The sequence below is a fragment of the Anabrus simplex genome, chromosome 6, assembly GCF_040414725.1.
Source record: "Anabrus simplex isolate iqAnaSimp1 chromosome 6, ASM4041472v1, whole genome shotgun sequence".
NCBI lineage: Eukaryota > Metazoa > Arthropoda > Insecta > Orthoptera > Tettigoniidae > Anabrus > Anabrus simplex.
In genome coordinates, this window is record NC_090270.1 from 68230432 (window position 1) to 68240776 (window position 10345).

The window sequence follows — 10345 nt, forward strand, 5'->3', positions numbered from 1 at the left end:
TGTCGTGCTGATGTTGGCCTGTCGGGTCAACACATCAGAGTGAGGGAAATGGCTAACACGGACCGAAACATACTGTCTGGCTTAACCCTTTCAGACCGAGTACGCACAATTGTGCGGGTTCGTATTTTGTTTATTCCTGACCGTATTTGATGTTTTTTCGGCGCTAGACCGGACTGCAGTGATTGTGCGGGACACGTGGCGTCTATTTCAATTGTTTTTAGTATGTGCTTGACCACCAGGGCGAAGGAATAAGAGTTTAAAAAGCACAGTTGATCGGCGAGATGGCGAGAAGCAGTAGTGCCAAAAGTAAGTATTTATTTATTGCTTTTATATTAATCTAGAAGCTTTACTGAATACCGGAATATATTCAGTGAAGTGTGTACATTGGTTAGTGAACGTAAATTTTGAAGATGCATCATCGTATGTGATACAACGAGGTTTTGAATTTTGATACGCACAATTGTGTGGGTCCTTTTTTTCGAATGTTAGTTTTTATTTTGTAAAATAAACTATCAATATGTGTATTGAGGAGCATTTTAGTCAGTTTTTGACTTACAAACAAAAATTCACGCCTCCAGTTTTCTTTCAGGTCTGAAAGGGTTAAGATGAGATAGCTTACAGGACTCTGGCTCACATCCATTCTCTTTAAATAAACGGAACAAACTGTTTTGTTTTATGATCTTCAGACATCAGTAGTGGAAAAGACGCCCATGTCGCGTGTGTCGCTATCCTGATGAGTGAGTGTTTCACATCGGCCAATATGACTGAAATAAAGGTGGTAACATTTATGGGTTTACGGAATCTTTTACAGTTTGAACCAGATTTTTTTTGCTAGGGGCTTTACGTCGCACCGACACAGATAGGTCTTATGGCGACGATGGGATAGGAAAGGCCTAGGAGTTGGAAGGAAGCGGCCGTGGCCTTAATTAAGGTACAGCCCCAGCATTTGCCTGGTGTGAAAATGGGAAACCACGGAAAACCATCTTCAGGGCTGCCGATAGTGGGATTCGAACCTACTATCTCCCGGATGCAAGCTCACAGCTGAGCGCCTCTACGCGCACGGCCAACTCGCCCGGTGAACCAGATATTTATGCTGCCTTTTATCAGTCACTAAGATGTGAAGACAAGAAGCCTTTCACTGAAAAATATAGATGAAGAAGTAGATATTCCGCAGTGCTCTGTCAAACCGTTCATTGATCACCGCTTCTTGTGATGATATGCCTTAATTCATGAATGCAATTTGTAAATAATTCCTACTCTAATACCCACCATCTTATTTAAAATAATACTGTATTCCCGAATCATTTCCTTTCACAAATTAACTATTATGTGTTTAATGTGCAAGTGCCACTTATTCCTTGCACTTGATTCCACTAAAATGTGTAATAAATATGTAGCATGTGATTATGTTTTAGCCAATATTTTGTAGATTGTACTAATGATGACCCAATAAAGAACACGTTTCAGTAATTTATATTTCACACAACTGAGCCTAAAACACAAACTTATTTTTGCCGTACCTCATAGGTTTGTGGCATACACCGCCTTTATATTAAACCTCCCAGTTGGTAAATTTATATTCCTTTAGTTCTGAAACTGATACAGCTAGTAGGTTGAAATTATTTGAGGATATTTTAGCATTTATGTTCTGTTTACAGAAATATTCCATGCCTCAGACAGCAACGCGCCGACCTCTCACCGCTGGGTTCCGCGGTTCAAATACCGCCCATGCGAGATTTGTGCTGGACAAAGCGGACGGAAAAGGTTTTTCTCCGGGAACTCCGGTTTTCCCTCTTATCTTTCATTTCAGGAACTCCCCAATATCATTTTTCGCTAGTGGGTTTGCGTCGCACCGACACAGATAGGTCTTATGGCGACGATGGGATAGGAAAGGCCTAGGAGTTGGAAGGAAGCGGCCGTGGCCTTACTTAAGGTACAGCCCTAGCATTTGCCTGGCGTGAAAATGGGAAACCACGGAAAACCATCCTCAGGGCTGCCGACAGTGGGATTCGAACCAACTATATCTCAGATGCAAGCTCACAACCGCGTGCCCCTGACCGCACGGCCAACTCGCCCGGTCAATATAATTTTATATAATCAGTCATTAATCACTGCGCTAGAGGAGTGGGTCTGGCTTTGGCAGCCGGCACAGTTCCTATCCTCGCAGCTAGATGGGGGCTTCATTCATTACAACCCTGACCCCTTCGAATGACTAGAAACAGGTTGAGGATTTTCATAATTAGGCCTATGAGAAATTTATAGTTTGTGACCGAAGTTGAATGTTTTGTTTTATATTATTTACGGAGAAATGTATTGTGTGTTTCAGTCAAGAATTCTGTAAGTGTTTTCTTTGATTTTAGTTCAGTTTTTCTCCTAATTGTGTTATGTCTTCTGTAATGATTTGAATGATAGCTTTGTAATTTATGAGGTTTGGGGATACATTAATTGCAAATTTTGAACGCTATAAAACGAGATCAAAGTAATTTAAGAGGAAAGCTCGTGGGACGAAAGGAATTACAAACCAAATACCTAACTGTAGGCATTCACACTTGTTATGGCAAATCTACGAACATAATGGATGACGTTCACAGTCTTCTAAGTTAGGTAATTTCATAAATGCAGAGATGTTATAAGAAGTCCGTGAAAAGTAAAGTGAGATAAAAGAGAAATCATGATTCATGAACGAGGATCGTAAAACGTAACAGGCTCTCTTTGGATGAATGGTCTGCATTCTGGTCTTCGATTTTTTCACGTTAAAGACATTTGGTAATATATGATATGTGTACTCGAATAAATTAATCACGACTCCGCGGTAGATTTTGGCTTTCTGTGCACTCGCGTATAATAATAATAATAATAATAATAATAATAATAATAATAATAATAATAATAATAATAATAATAATAATAATAATAATAATAATAATCAGAAGAAGAACATTAAGAATAAGGGCATTGGTTCATGAGGTTCTAAGATAGCCTAATAGAATTAATAATAATAATAATAATAATAATAATAATAAAATAATAATAATAATAATCATCATCATCATACTGATAATAATAGACATTTTGATTCGACACCATTTAGTTTGCCTTCGTGTTAATTCAAGGAAACAAGAACACTATTGGGTGACTTCTTGTGAGTTTAACTAATGGTGTGTATACGGAATGTGTCCCAGATATATCTTATATGTCGACATCGTTTGCTAACTGGTCTTCCGTTCCCCTTTCAAAAATCTAAATATCCTTGCGAACTAACGCACGATCTTGCGACCAGGAGGTCTACACGTTATCATTTATTCTAGAGGGAACTTCTGGTAGAGTAAGACGAATTTTCAAAATTGACGCTGGGATAGCCTACATGAAGTAATGTTGAAATGTCTATACATGACAGACGAGGTACTGCGCTTGATCTTAGCAATTATTTAACCTTTTTAGTGTCGGAACTAATGCGGAACAAGACCAGTTTTATGGAAGGGTGTTGTTCCTGACGCCAAACCTGTGTTGAGGGATGTAATTATTATAGTCTGTTTCTGTGGTAATGTGATATGTTGTACGTAAATTAAAATGTGTATTAGGGCGATACAAATTACCCACCCTGGAGCTCGAAACAATGATCAGACAGGGTGAAAATCCCCGGTCTGTCCTGAAACTGATTTTAGGGCGCTATGAACGGAAGGCCATTACGATGACCATTCAAGCCAACAAATAATATGGAAGTAGATTACTGCTGATCCTTGATATTCCACGAGGATACGCGTGATATAATTTATAATTCTCTGCTCTACTGAGAAGAGGTTTATATTTTATTATTCGCATTTAAATGATGTTTGTTCTCGGAAGCAGATTGTAGCACGTGCGGGAGTTCTGATAACGGAACATTGTGTGTGCGGGGTTCTCCTAGTTCTAAATCAGTCGACATTGCATTATCTGAGCCAGAGTCGATATTCTACTGGCGCCGTTATCTGCTTCCCTGTCGCTGTCCTGGTTCCCTCGTGGTGGCTGTGGTGGGATCTAGTAAGGCAGAGAGACTACGCACATGACATAGTTTGGGAAATACTTCATGCAAATTCTCAGAAATATATACCTGAAATGTTGGAGAGGTCCGATAAATCTGTTGAAATGAAATGAAAAACCAGTCATTCAACCGGGTCAGGAATGGAATGAAGCCCCATCTAGCGGCGAGGATAGAAATTGTGCCGGCTGCCGATACTTATCGCACTTCTCTGGGACAATGATAAATGACTGACAGACGAAATGACATAATACAGGAGAGTGTCTCTGGAATGAAAGATGACGGAAAAACCGGAGTACCCGATGAAAAAACTGTCCAGCACAAATCTCACATGGAATGACCGGGATCTGAAGCACGGAACCAAGCGGTGAGAGGCCAGCGCTGCCCCCTGAGCCACGGAGAATTTCAATAAAACTGTTATTTAGCTTCATTATTTTAGTATACTCCAGCTGTCCGCGTCCTACGCTGAATGGTCAATGGACTGGTTTCTGGTTCAGAGGGTGTCGAGTTCGATTCCGGATGAGCGTTTTAATTGAGTATGGCCTAACTCCTTCTGCTCGGGGACTGGTTGTTTGTGTTCGTCTTCTCTTCATCTATATACTACACTCCACACTACCAAATATCACAGAAACGCGTAATAGTGAATACAACCCTCCACATAGGGTTGGCGCCAGGAAGGGCACACGGCCGTAAAACTGTTCCAAATCCACATCAAGTAAAGAAAATAAATTATGAAAATGACCAGGAAGAGGGGGAAAGATTAAGTATACATTACTTAAATTACCCGGGCTTCGCTGGGCAAATTGTATGCGAGTTGGTACTACTACTACTACTAAATGTTTTCATTCCTCCCCGAAGGGGGAGGCGGGCCTCCTAGATTGTATCGCCGTCTCTCAGGTCAGGAGTTTTGTATTGGAGAAGATGTGCGGAGAAGGTGACTGAGTTGGCGGTCGTGGCGAATTTTAGGAACGGTCCCGGCATTCGCCTAAGTGTAGGAGAATGGAAAACTACGCAAAACCATTCCCAGGACAGCCCACGAGGTGGACCAGCCCCTCACCTTTTCATGAATATAGAGGCGTAGAGCCACGGTAGAGCCGTGGCCACCCCTCCTCTGCTCGGTTGGTCGGTCGGAGTGCAGAGCTGTCGAACCACGGACCAGCAGTCACCACTTGTGGGCCGAGACCCACTCTGCATTCGTCGACCGTGCTACTGTCAACTGTGAACAAGGCTGGTAAATTTAAGGTACCATTTTCTCGTTAAATAAAGGTACGTAACATAATCTCATGGACAAATTTCTGTTTACTTTCGACGTACATCTACCTCCCAAAGTTCGAATGAAGTCGGTGAGCCCATGCTTGTGAATTCCCCTTGAAAGTGACGAAAACATGATTTATGATAATAGTCCGGTGATATTAACGATCCCTTAAGCCATCTATTATTCATTATTGCAACCTGGGATATTCCTAAAGTCATCGAATGGAAAACGTTAATTTCTATGCATACGCAGATGATATGGTACATAAGTCCAGCTCCATACACAGTCTCCAGACAGCCTTTAACAGGGTGATCAAATGGGCTTTAAGAAAGAGCTACTTCAAAAGTAACAAAAGCATTAAGGATGACATTCAAGAATAAAGGAAATTTAAAAATCTCGGAATAAATCTAAAAACGAATGGAAGCACCTTTACAGCAAGAAACATAAGCATCGGCTATAGCAATTATTCAGGGTATTAAAAATCTCAGCCAGTTAACGCTGGCTACTGCTCTAAAATTCTTCAAAAGAAAGATCTTGGCTAAAATAAAGTACGGCAAAGAAGTCATCTGGGAACTCCTCTATGAAAGTAATCTGACATACATGGAAATAATCAAAACCACTTATGGATCTATGCCTTGCAACAAATACTCCTTCATAGTTGACGTGTATGCTAGCTCGAGAGTCATAGGCATAGAAGATAGACGTCAAAACATTTTTTAATACCAAATACACGGTCTTGTAAGAGTTTCCTGAGAGACATGCGTAGGAAACGAGGTGAAATATCGACGGATTTCTATGGCATAGATGCCATGCTCGACATGAAGCCGAAATATGCTCTCAGAGGTGGGATGACATGCAATGCTATACATGAAAGTTGCGCGTAGTGAATATATACTATAATATTGACCATCTAAGCGTGTAAACGTTGTGCGGTAACTACTGTAGTCGTTATCACGTGCAGCAGTGCGCTCAAATATTATTTTCATTGACAAAACTTGACTTGACAACAATAGTTTCATACGAAATGGCTATTGAAACCTCTTAAATCACGTAGAGATTTATGCGATATGATATATACGTACGAAGTTGTAAATAGCATCGCTGATAATTCGTTATTTATTGTTATTATTAGTGAATTCTCCCAGTATTGGAATACGTTAAGGAAATAAATCAACCAATTCTTCTGTGGGTTGTTCTTGTTGTTCCAGTAGGCTTCCATTTTTTTTGAGACGGCTTGTTTACGTTCTTCCGACCACTTTGGTCTGTACTGTTTTACCAGTGGTTGCCCTGATGTAGCTTCCCAATTGTTTACCTTGTGTCTAAAAACGTCTCTTTCTAGAATGTCTGTTGAACATATGTTTGAGTTTTTGAGGTCCTTTCGAATTTCGTTAATCCGGGGTGTTGAGTTCTTAAACAAAGTTACATAACCTATTATCCTTTTTGACAATCGATTTTCTGGTAATCTAGTGAGATGACCGAAGAATTCCATTCGTCTTTTCCTAATGTCAATTTCGATGTTTGAGAATTTTTCTGTTGTTTTGATTGATTGTAACCTGTAACCGTCTTAGGTGTATTTTGCCCCTAAAATTTCCCTTATTATCTTCCTCTCTTCACTTTTGATCTCTTCAATGTCATGTTTTCTTTTGAGTGCCAATGTTTCACTTGCGTAAAGGACTTTTGGTTTTATGTCTATGTTATTATTATTATTATTATTATTATTATTACTATTATTAAAGCGACTTTATTGTTGCGAAGTTACTGCTCCTGGCCCTTTCTTACACTTAACCACTTCCTGTATATAAATGAGCAACTAATTTACAATATAATTTTTACAATTTTAGAATTTAAGGAGTATTTCAACAATTTACATTTTAATATAATAACAGTATAAAAACTGAAATGACCTAACCTAAACATATTATTTTTTTTATTAAAGAATTTGCTTTACGTCGCTCCGACACAGATATATCTTATGGTGACGATGGGATAGGAAAGGCTTAGGAGTGGAAAGGAAGCGGTCGTGGCCTTAATTAAGGTACAGCCTCCAGCATTTCCCTGGAGTGAAAATGGGAAACCACAGAAAACCATCTTCAGGGCTGTCGACAGTGGGGTTCGAACCCACTATTCCCCGGATGCAAGCTCACAGTTGCGCGCCCCTAACCAAATGGCCGACTCTCTACAACCTAAAGTATACACTATAGCATAGACGATCTGTACGACGTACTCTGAAAGTTCATAGATTTTAGGAAAAATCCCGGAAGAAAGGTACCTCCTGAAGATAAGAAAGAAAGGAGTTACACCGGCAGAAAATGCGAGAATACTGGGCAAGGACCAAGGTCGAACAGTTGAAGAAGCGTGGTTCAAAGTAGGCCCATTTGAACCAAGAATAAATTAACAGTTTTGTCTGCACACTGCTCAGAATTTTTTTAAAAGAATGGTATTTCTGTATCGGTAGTGTCCATAGTAACAAGGAAATATACTTTTTAATTTTCCGTCATCTCTTCTATCTGTATGTATATATGTATGTATGTACGCGCATCACGAGAAAATGGATGAAGAGATTTTAATGAAAATAGGGACGTAAAGTCGGAAAATAAGGCACTACAATCTAGGCTATACATAATTTTATTCACGCTGGATGAAATGGTAGTTTAGGAGAAGGCGCCTAAAATTTAATTTTTGAATACTAATGCTATTATGCAATTTAATAAAATTTTATTCACAACGTGTATGTTACTTCATCTAGAAATCTGCATACAATATAGAGCACGGGTACAGCAGCTAGTATTGATAGAAAATTAGTTAATAGCTCCGAAACACTGTCCTGTCTCCTTTTTTCTACCCCTTAGGGATAAATTAGCTGTTATTTATCATCGAGAACAGTAGCCATCAATTTAATGCACTATGGTGCTGGCTGGAGTTGCTCGCCTGCACAGGGCTGTGCTTGAAGCAGCGTATGTACAGTACAGTATGGGAACGGCTAGTGGGGAATGAATCAGGTTATAACAACGGCGTCCTGTCATGCTGATAACTACTGAATCAGTATGACAATTTTAATACATCCAGAGAGAAAATCCAGTATGCATAGCTGGCTTAATTGTAGGGAAACCACAAAGGTTCAGCCTACTAATCAATGTCCGTATAAAAAGGAAATTAACATACGTGTTCATTGGAAATTTAAAAAGTTCCAGTATTCGTTCTTTTCTGGCAGCAACCCGCTGACAGATTCTATTTACTTATATTATTTTATGTTATACTTCTACTGTTCGGATGGAATCCCTCAAAATCGTAGTTGACATACCTTACAGAAAATTAGTAGGGAGTACTGTTAGGTGTGCGCAGCTGAGAGCATGCATTCGGGAGACAGAGGTTTCGAACCCCACTGTCAGCAGTCCTGAAGATTGTTTTATATGGTTTGCCATTTTCACACCAGGCCAATGTTGGGACTGTACCTCAATTAAGGGCAACGACACTTTCTTTCCCACGGACCGAGTTGACAATTTGATTAGGGGCGCGCAGCTGTGAGCTTGCATCCGCAAGATAGTGGGTTCGAACACCACATCGGCAGCCCTGAAGATAGTTTTCCATGGTTTCCCATTTTCACACCAGGAAAATGCTGGGGCTGTACCTTAATGAAGACCACAACCGCTTCCTTCCCACTCCTAGGAATTTCCTGCCCCATCGTCGCCATAAGACCTATCTGTGTCGGTTCGACGTAAAGCAAGTTGCAATAAAAACTTCCTTTCCACACCCAGCCTTTTCCTATCCCATCGTCGCCGTAAGACCTATCTGTTTCGCTGCGACGTAAAACAAATTGTAAAAAAATAAGATAAAAATAGTAGGAAGTAGCAACGATAGTGAATATTATTAATTATTATTACAATTTGTTTTACCTCGCACTGACACAGGTAGGTCTTATGGCGACGATGGGATAGGAAAGTTCTAGGAGTGGGAAGGAAGAGGTTGTGGCCTTCATTAAGGTACAGCCCCAGCATTTGCCTGGTGTGAAAATGGGAAACCAGGGAAAACCATCTTCAGGGCTGCCAACAGTGGATCTCGAATCCACTATCTCCCGGATGCAAGCTCACAGCGACGCGCCCTTAACCGCACGGCCAACTCGCCCGGTAAAATATGTTTTGTCATGAAGCGTCTTCAAATTGGGTTTGGAGGTCAAGCAAGAAATCGATGAATCGCTTTTCATAAACCTCTTCAAAATATTTAAAATGAAAATCCACAGCCTGTTTCCAGTCATTCGACCGGGTCAGGAATGGAATGAATGAAGCCCCAATCTAGCGGTGAGGATAGGAATTGTGCCGGCTACCGAAGCCTGTCTCACTCCTCTGGGTCAGTGATTAGTGGCTGACAGATGAAATGAAATTATATTGGAGAGTGTTGATGGAATGAATGATGACAGGAAACACCTGAGTACCTGAAAAACAAGAAAATGTCCTGCCTCCTCTTTGTCCAGCACAAATATCACATGGGGTGACCGCGATTTGAACCGCGGAACCAAGCGGTGGGAGGCCGGCACGCTGCCGCCTCAGCCACGGAGGTTCACTTCAGAATATTATAACTCAAATAGTATTATCTATACGGGAATTGTTTGTATGTAATTTTAAATTAAAATGGTGAATGCAAAAGATGTGGTCACAGTAATGACTTAATCCGCATGACGTCATCACAAGATGGCCGCCAATTTAAGATATGCTTTTGACAGTCGAAGGCCACTTACCGGGCGGTTATACATGGCATGTAGTAGACCCATATAGAGGCCATTTAGGTATCGTTTGAAATTTTCCACGAAATATATCAGAAAACACAAGAAAAATTATAATTTGATCGTAATTACAGAAAATATCGAGGATTTCATGACAGAAAATTGGCAATTGTATTTACAAAAATGTCCAAAAATAAGACTAATAAGCGGATACGTAGGGAAACTAGATCCAACAAGGGATCGAATAAGATCAATATTATATCTGAATTACGAATGAGACGGCTACGGGATTGTCGCAAACTTGAGCTTACATTGCAGTCCTCTTGAAAAAAACAACAACAAATGAAACAATTTA